Here is an 8,700-nt window from a genome sequence, read left to right as displayed (position 1 = left end):
CCACCGTGGTTGTGGCGAATTATTGACTGTGACACGTCATTTGTGGAGGTAACGAAGCACGCTCCAGAGGCGCACATTCATATGCATTTTCTGGAATTACAATTTAAATACTCTTGTCCAGAGTATTACACAGATGCGTCTAAATCACATGCTGGCGTGTCATACGCGGCCGTCGGCCCATCCTTTTCCGAGTCCGATGTTCTGCACCCTCAAACAAGCATCTTTACTGCAGAGGCTTATGCACTGTGGTCGGCTGCGAAACACATTAAACAGTTAAAATTACATAAGGCGGTCATATACACAGACTCATTAAGCGTTGTGAAAACATTGATGTCATGCTTCAACCTCAGAAATCCAGTAATTGCAGATCTTTTCTCTCTCCTCTGTACTATTTATGCCTCTGGCCAACACGTGACGATATGCTGGGTGCCTGGACACAGAGGTATTGAAGGTAACGTCCTGGCAGACCGAATTGCTACCTCCTTAGACACAAAAGCTTCCAACACGTCCGTAGCCGTTCCGGTCTCAGACCTAAAGCCTTACTTACGGAAAAAACTCAGAACCTACTGGCAGCATAAATGGGACTCTGAAACCCATAATAAACTCCACACAGTTAAGCCACATTTAGGATACTGGCCATCACTGACCAAGTCCAGACGAAGTGATGCCCTATTCTGTCGTCTCAGAATAGGGCACACTTACGGTACACATAACTTTCTGTTGAGTGGCGGTGAACGTCCAATATGTAGTAGATGCGGGGAGACACTCAGTGTTCAGCATGTCTTCCTAGAATGCCGCGAAACACTAGTCGAGAGGAAAAAATACTTCCCTTTAGCATACAGTCAGTGTATACCACTTCACCTGGCACTGTTTCTAGGCAGAGAACCACTATTTCACATGCAATCTACCATAGCCTATTTAAACGACGTTGACACGCTGCACGTTTTCTGTGCAAGAAATTCGTAACACGGCCTCTTGCGAGAAGCCACTGTTGCGATGTGAACCTTTGCTCTAGCACATGCCTCCAGGCCCTTGTACTCAAGGGATCAGCGGAGGCTGTTGTGCTATTCGTCAACAACAATCACCCTTCCATTTTTATTCATGTAACACTATTACACCATTCTTGTACATCCTATACTTTTAGCATACCCTACTTCAGCCATTCTCACACTTTTATTCCTTGTGTATTTTATGTAACTTATAGCTATTAGTTTTAGGCCTCTCTACAGCCACATCACATCAGCCATTAGTTCATTCAGTACTCGTCACCACTGCCTTGGCGCTCTTTGGCCACACTTGGCCCTTGCGCCAATAAACACTACATATCATCATCATCAGTCCCTGTAATAAAAGCAGAACATTTCAAACACATTGCCCTATTATTATTGTTATTACTATTATTTCGCATGGCGCTGTCGTTGTGAGATAGTAAGGCTCTGTTTCCGCACTCTACAAATGAAGTCCTATGCGTGCGTTCGTTCGCCCGTACGTGTACACTCTAAACGTAGTCTAATCGGATGTGCACGTGAGCGAAAACTCGTATCTCTCGTTCATTTGCCTGCGCCAACTGCCACCATGCCGCCGAAAAGGCAAGTTGGCAAGCACCTATGGGACTCATTCGTCGAAGTTCCCCCTCGTTCTAAACACAGATTCCAGGAGCGGTCATTTCACATGGCTTTTGCGCCATTTGCGAGGAGTGAGGAAGACAGCTCAGACGGAAGCGATGCTGAGGCAGACGAAGTACGCTGGTCGGCCCCTGTAGGCTGAGATCAATATACCGAACCACATCGTGCGGAACACTGTCTTTCGTAGTAATGCGATCCACCGCAAAATCCAGTTGAAACTTCATCCTCCGATGGCAGCGGATCAGAACCTGATGCTGACTTTGAGCCAGACCACAGCGAGTGGCAGTGCGTGGAGGACTGCAAAGACGACCTGGTAAGCATGCATTCTGTTGGTTTGGTGGTTTGTTTTGCCTCTACTGATGGCTTACCAACCATAGGGAATCGGACAAGCCTTGATGGAATTAGGAGAAGACATTTACTCTTGACTAGGAAGAAACGAAAATATTCTAGCAAAATTGAAGGATGAACAATAACACACGGTACTAAGATTTCAGCAAGAAAGCTACCTTCATCTAGTAGAAATTCTTGTACAGCCTAGCTAGAAACCGTGGCAGCGTTTGGGAGGAATTACCCAGACAAGGACGGTACAGAATGATAAAAATGAGCCCAAGTTGGCACTGCGTAATATTTTTCTTCGAGATAGGTAGAAGAGTAAAAAAAAAATGTAACGATTGTCTCAGTGTCTCTACAAAGGACTCACTGGGGAAGGGTCCCGGACAAGCTTTCTGAGGATAAAGGCACCAAACATTTATGTGAATAAAAATGACTTCCCCCTTTTTCTTCTTTCTTTTTTAAGTATTAGTAAGGCAGACCTATACCCTGCTATACAAAAATAAAACAATAACCCATTCACAATTCTGTCACTTTCAAAGGCCCATTTCATGATGGGGCAATGCCTACTCTTCCTTTAATGCAGCTTCTATTTGCCTGACAGAAACTAATGTCACAACCCGTTTCGTCTCTTTAGCAAAAGTATTCCCAAATTGTCAGCAAAATTATTTGAAGTTCACAAAAGGGAAGTGAATAAATGTGGCAGAACGAAAGACTTAATTATGGCAAAAACAATTTTTTTTTGAAAAGCAGAGGGCACATGATTATTTAGGTTTATGCATTCTTTTGAGCTCATGCAGCATGTGTACACATTTGAAATTGTTTGCTATGAAGCAATTTGTAGCGTTTCTGTTTTCACGATTATGCGCTGTTTCATTTTTATTGCTTCATCTTATAGATTGCTTGCACTAATGTCATCCTAGCCGCCATGTTGACAAACCAGCACTGTAATAAGCTGTGTCCAGGACGTGGCGTGCAAACTATCTGACGGTTGTTTGTCCCTATAAGCTGTGATAGCTTAGTAAAACTGAAAAAAGCATGATTTGGTAAATCTGTCATTCGCAGCTGTCCTCAAATACCATTGTTCTCACATGAAAAATGTTTGGTTATTCCATACATCATACCCCACTTCATCATACATCATACCCAACTCAAAACTGAGAACACGCAGATGCGTGTACAATACCTTTCAATGAGTATATTCTCACAGAAATTTTTCAACCGATTGCAGACATATAGGAAGTCCGATGTCCACATTGCGGCTAAACCACAACGCCAACTTTCCTCTCAGCTGAAATACCAATTGCAGCTTCCTGCATGTTCCTTCATTCTTATTTTCTTCTTTCTATGGTGCACTCGTGATAAACCTTCAAGGTCAAGAGTCAACAAAGGTGCCATAGAGCAACAAAAGGCCGGTGACAAGACAAGCGGAATGTGGTAAAAATGGCTCCCCCGTTTGCTTAAATATTTGATGGGTGTGTATGTACGAACCACTGGTCATGTACGACTACCCACTGGCTAGTATCCATAGCCTGTCGTGGATATCTTACGTGGGTTGCAGTAAAGGGGAAAGGGCGGAAAAGGTACAGCTAAGAATGACCTTTTATGCAACATTGTAGGCTCGTGCCGCATCTAAAAGAGTAATATTTGGTTCACATGTTCATGGCGGCATTTTCCGCGTTCAAAACGTCTCGCGATGCCCTTCTGAAAAAAATTCCAAACAAGGTAACGTACAGCTTCAGCGTTTTCTATGCTTTGACTATATAGCCAAACAGTTTCGTTTTTTGATTTAGGAAATTGTGCAGAAAATTCAGCACCAAATGGCACCTCTTGTGCTTGTGTTTAAGCTTCTCCCGAGATGCTATGATGGGGACAACAAGGATGCCGTGCTGAGACGTCGCAGCCTGAACAGGATGCTGGTGGCTGCATTGAAATGCATTCCTGGTGTGCGAATTCTCAATCCTAATGTGAGGAGCCTGTGTGGTATGCTTTACTTTCTTTTTTCCCATTATTCTAGCCTTAAAGTTTGTTTGCCACAACTGCCAATGTTCTTGAATCTTTTTCAGCACCTATCTTTGGACTACATAACGTCACCAAAACGCCATTTTGCGTTGGATGGCTACCACGTGTCAAGAACACATGACATACACCAAATAGCTAAAATGAACAGGAAAGCCCATGAAGCGGAGCACGGCCCATGTGTGCTTTCTGCTCGCCATGACCACCAGGGCAAGTACAAAGTGGTCCAGTGCTCGGCCTGCCTCGCAAAAGGTCACACTACGGGCGCTTGTCAGCACTACTGCTGCGCTCGTCGTTATAGGAGGCAGTAAGAGGTAGCTGTCAACCTGCCAAAAACGCCCTTTTTCAGGGCCACTAAAATGTTTCCCATTGGGTCACAGCAGCCACGTTCTGACCGTAGCTCTCTAAAACACCCTTATTTGTATGGAATTTTTACGTTAGGCTGAAACCGAAATCAGTGGCACTTTCACTGACATTTTTTAAAGCGAAGCATTATTTTCCTCTTCCTTCGACTTTTCCACTGCTGCTGCTGCTGTGGCTACTGCTGTCTGGCACACTGCGTGGCGGTGACTCACAGCATGTATGTACATGACAGGCCCGGGGTGAGTCCAAGAGGAAAGGCGACCCAATAAATTCGTTTGGACCGTACCGCGTCGAATGAGCACAATGCCGTCTGGGGCTCCCTTAGCGTCAGCACTTTAGCTACTTGACTGCTGCAGTTATCCGTGACCCGCTCAAAAACATCGCAGAAAATACAACGCTTCCCTTTCTACTAAAGTGCAAGCCCAAAGGGGACATAGAACTGCAGATAGGAGGGAGGTGAAGACGCAGTTCCCATACAAAGGAGGCAGGGGCGAAGGTGGAGTGAGAAGGCCAGGAAACTATACTACAGTACAACGTTGTGGTTGTGGGGAAACTATAAGCTTAAGGTCAAGTTACAGTAAAGTATGTTCGTGTTATTTCTGAACGATAAATTCCATGCAACTACGTCAAGCGGACAAATTACGTCGGGCGTGCAGAAGCAGAACCGCATTCAATAAAGTCCACGACAGGGCTCAGGCGACACTACGAATGTGGTCGTCTGTCAAATCAACACTTCTGTGCCTGTGGTAGCTTTGCAACTACGGCGTTGTAAGAGGCCGTAGATTTGATACCGTGCGTGGCAGGCGCATTTTGACTGAGGCGAAATCGAACACGCGCGTGCACTTAAATTTTGAGACTGTTATGTTGTTTAACGTGTCCCAAAATCGATCAATAGTGCGGCACTACGCCGTGCCTCATATTCCAATTCTACTTTAGGACTTCTACCAGGATCCAATGTGCCATGTGAGGTAATGACAATGTTCAACCCACTCAGAAGTTATGAAATATGGCGCAAAACGTCTCATGTAACCGCATCTTCCTGTGTGTTCTGTGTACTAAGCAGACCAGCCGCAGTGGCGCATGCAAGGTAATGTTTAAAATCAGCTCACCACTTTCGTATTCCACTAAACGGCAAAGACATTATACATTCGTCATCAACACCGCTAATTATCATTAATCAAAGCGACCAGCACAGAAACCTTCGCTTACACCGATTCCCACAGTGTGTGGGATCTGCATATTTTTTAAATACTATAAAATCATGATCTCTGGCAGGACAGCCAGCAAGCACTTCCTTTTTGCGGACTACTGTCACCATGCTTTTTTGAGAGTACAGTTCATTATTACGAATCTTTTCTAGTGCTTTTTGTAAATGCAGTGCGTTTTTCATCACAAACAGCTCGGTCATTCTTGCTAACTTTCCCTGATCGCAATTTGTGTAAACTACAAGCACAAATAACACAGCACCATGACATATTGATGACATTGTAGTGCCACTTTTTTTTCCGTGAAGCTGTGAAGAGGAGCTGTGAAGAGAAGTTCTACAACGGTTGTAGTTTGGCAGTAAAAGCCACCCTAACAGGGATGCTGCCACTTGTCTTCTGTTTTTGCAACTATTCTTCTTTACCAATCATTGTCTTGTGGTAAGAATGGTTTCTTTGGCTTTATGGTAGGGTAATTTAACGACACAGGAAAAAATAATCTTTCTCTTTAGTGTACTTTTCATTTCACTTATGATGCCCTTGGCTTGACTGCCTCTGAACTTCACATGGTTGTCGCTATGCAAAAGTTTATTATCTTTCCACTGCTCATTTTGGAGAAACTTTTGTTGCTAGCAAGTTAGCAGCCTAAAAGTCACAGTAACCTATACTTTTCGTGTTCATAACATTTATTTCAGAAAATGCTGGCCCAGAGAGGCATACACTTGTCTTGCCGCGAGAGGAGAATGGAAATACCACGTGTCTTGCAGTGCTACATTTGTTGTTGACATTCTGTAAAATGTGAGTACCATCGCGTAGACCACTGTCTTTGACAGCACATTCTGGCCCCAGCAATATGGCTATGCACCACTTTGAATACAAGAGACACGTACACTTATCTTAGGCTGCGGCATGATACACTATGTCCATACTGTAATGCAAGCCTTTGACAATGGTCTGTTTTATTGAGGGCGCCGCCATTTTGTGATCACAGCGCTATCTATCGTCTGGCACCATGCTGGTATGTGGGATCACACGAAACGGTACGCCGCAATCGTGCTGTTGACAACAAGTGGCAAATTTTCACGTTTTCCTGAGAGGTGTCAAACAAGTTTCTGGGATTGGGAAACGTCTTAGCGTATCGTTACTAAGCCTTTTAACTTAGAAGTTGCCGCACTATCGAATGACGACGGGCATAGATGCGTTGTCAGAGCCCAGCCCGCGATCGAAGTCATAAGACGAGTCAAGTCTGAACATTGGTGATACGTAACGTACGCGCAACGTGTTATTATTGTATGTGCAGCGTTGAACTCGTTGAAGGTATTACTCAGCTCTCAAGAACCTGAGGTGTCTCCGCAGGCCATGCGGTGTGCCACACCAGCATACGCTGCAAGCCAGGTAACTCCCAGGAAACACGATTTCCTAGCCTTCGTGCCAGGAAAATTTTCGCAGTATGATTTTGTAAGCATTGTTTATCTGGTACCCTAGACAGGCTTTACAAAATGAACTGGAAAACAACTCGACCGAAAGCGCCGTCAACATGAATAAAACAGCCTAATGACAGTTATCAGGAATATGCCAGAATCAACCAGATACACGCGATGCGTTGAAAGAATATGCGCCCTCTGAGGACTCGAAGGTGGGTGCCTGTGCAAGGCAACCTTGCCCATTTGAGAGAGCTGAAGAGGAACAGTTACTCTTTGCAGCAGCAACTTTATCTTTTGAAGTAACACAGAGCGTTTTGCGCGGCGTCTCCAAAACAACTTACCGGCGAGAATCGGATGTACGGGAGAACCAGCACATGTTAGAGAAAAAGAAAACGGACCTTCATTTTCTTAGTGCGCACGTACTGTTTTTGTGATACATACCAGGCCAACTTCCACCAGAACGTTCGTCACTGAGCATAATCTTAGAAAGCATTCGAACACAATACCTTTAATGAGCACGCACGAAGAAATAGTTGACTTCGGCCATTCGCAACAGTTGGCCAACTCGACTGCACACATTTCGTTCATTTCTCAGGTTGACTTGACTACGAATATCTATCTACAGTTGCATCTCAATACAACAAATGTGAAAGAAATAACACGGTCAGTGCAGACATCGCCGAGCAGCTGTGCTTTCGCAGAGATCCAAATTTCACGGTAACCATGTCGCCTTCGTCGTTGGGAACTTATCTTACAGAATACCGCATTATCGGATGGTACGTAAACAGCCAATGAGGCCGTGGCTTGTTAAAAAAATGTTTGATCACCCTTCTCCTGCGCAATGATCTCATAAAAGCAGCGCATATGCGGTGTGGCCTTTTGGACAATGGGCCAGGTGCTTGGTGGTCCGTTACTCTCAGTTTCGTCGCTATATGTACTTCTATGTCTAGGTAAAAAAAGAAAAATTGTTCCTTTATTACTTAGTTTCTCCATCATGAGCAAACATTGCACTAGGTTTATGTCCTTGGTACTCTAATTTTTGCGTTACATGTTGAGTGGATTGAAGCTGCTCACAGTAACGTTTTCATTTGTGTGTATTGGACACAACTGAAATAGGTTGCGGCATTGCAGAAAATATTCTGGAGAGCAATTCTAATCAGGCATGGTACATCAAAACATAGTTTGTGCATTTTTGGGCACCGTGTTTTATGCAGAATGTAGAGACAATAAACCACTGATCGCAGCTAAGCAACACAGTCTGCCACAGAAGTGGCGCTACTTCTCTGAACACATTGAAAGCATTCACACTTTCATTTTAGTAAACATTTTTATGAAATACGGTGTTTTGCATTACCGTATAACATGCACAGAGCTAAACAAAGCTTTCTTATTCAGCTTTGAAAATATATTGAAGTGACTGAAGCTAACCTGGCTCCCTCCACCTTTTTATTAAAGGCGACAATGTCTACTTGTAAAGAAATCGGAATTAAACAAACTATCATAAAATAGATCCATCTGACGGTTGTCTGTGCAGCTGTGGACTATGCGTGTGGTTCAGTAATCAATCTGCACATTGGCGAATTATATTTATGTTTTAACAATGTAGTCCACCACACAAGATTCTTCAATGTCGAAGGCTTCGTAGATTGAATAGAAGGGTGTTGAAACGTACTGGAATGGCACAGGGGAAAAATAGAGTGCAAAGCTCGTCTTGTGCCACACACGCATTTCTCATAA

Source organism: Dermacentor albipictus, chromosome 8 (assembly GCF_038994185.2).
Source record: "Dermacentor albipictus isolate Rhodes 1998 colony chromosome 8, USDA_Dalb.pri_finalv2, whole genome shotgun sequence".
NCBI lineage: Eukaryota > Metazoa > Arthropoda > Arachnida > Ixodida > Ixodidae > Dermacentor > Dermacentor albipictus.
The sequence above is the reverse complement of the archived record's forward strand: the minus strand, read 5'-3'. Positions refer to the sequence as shown.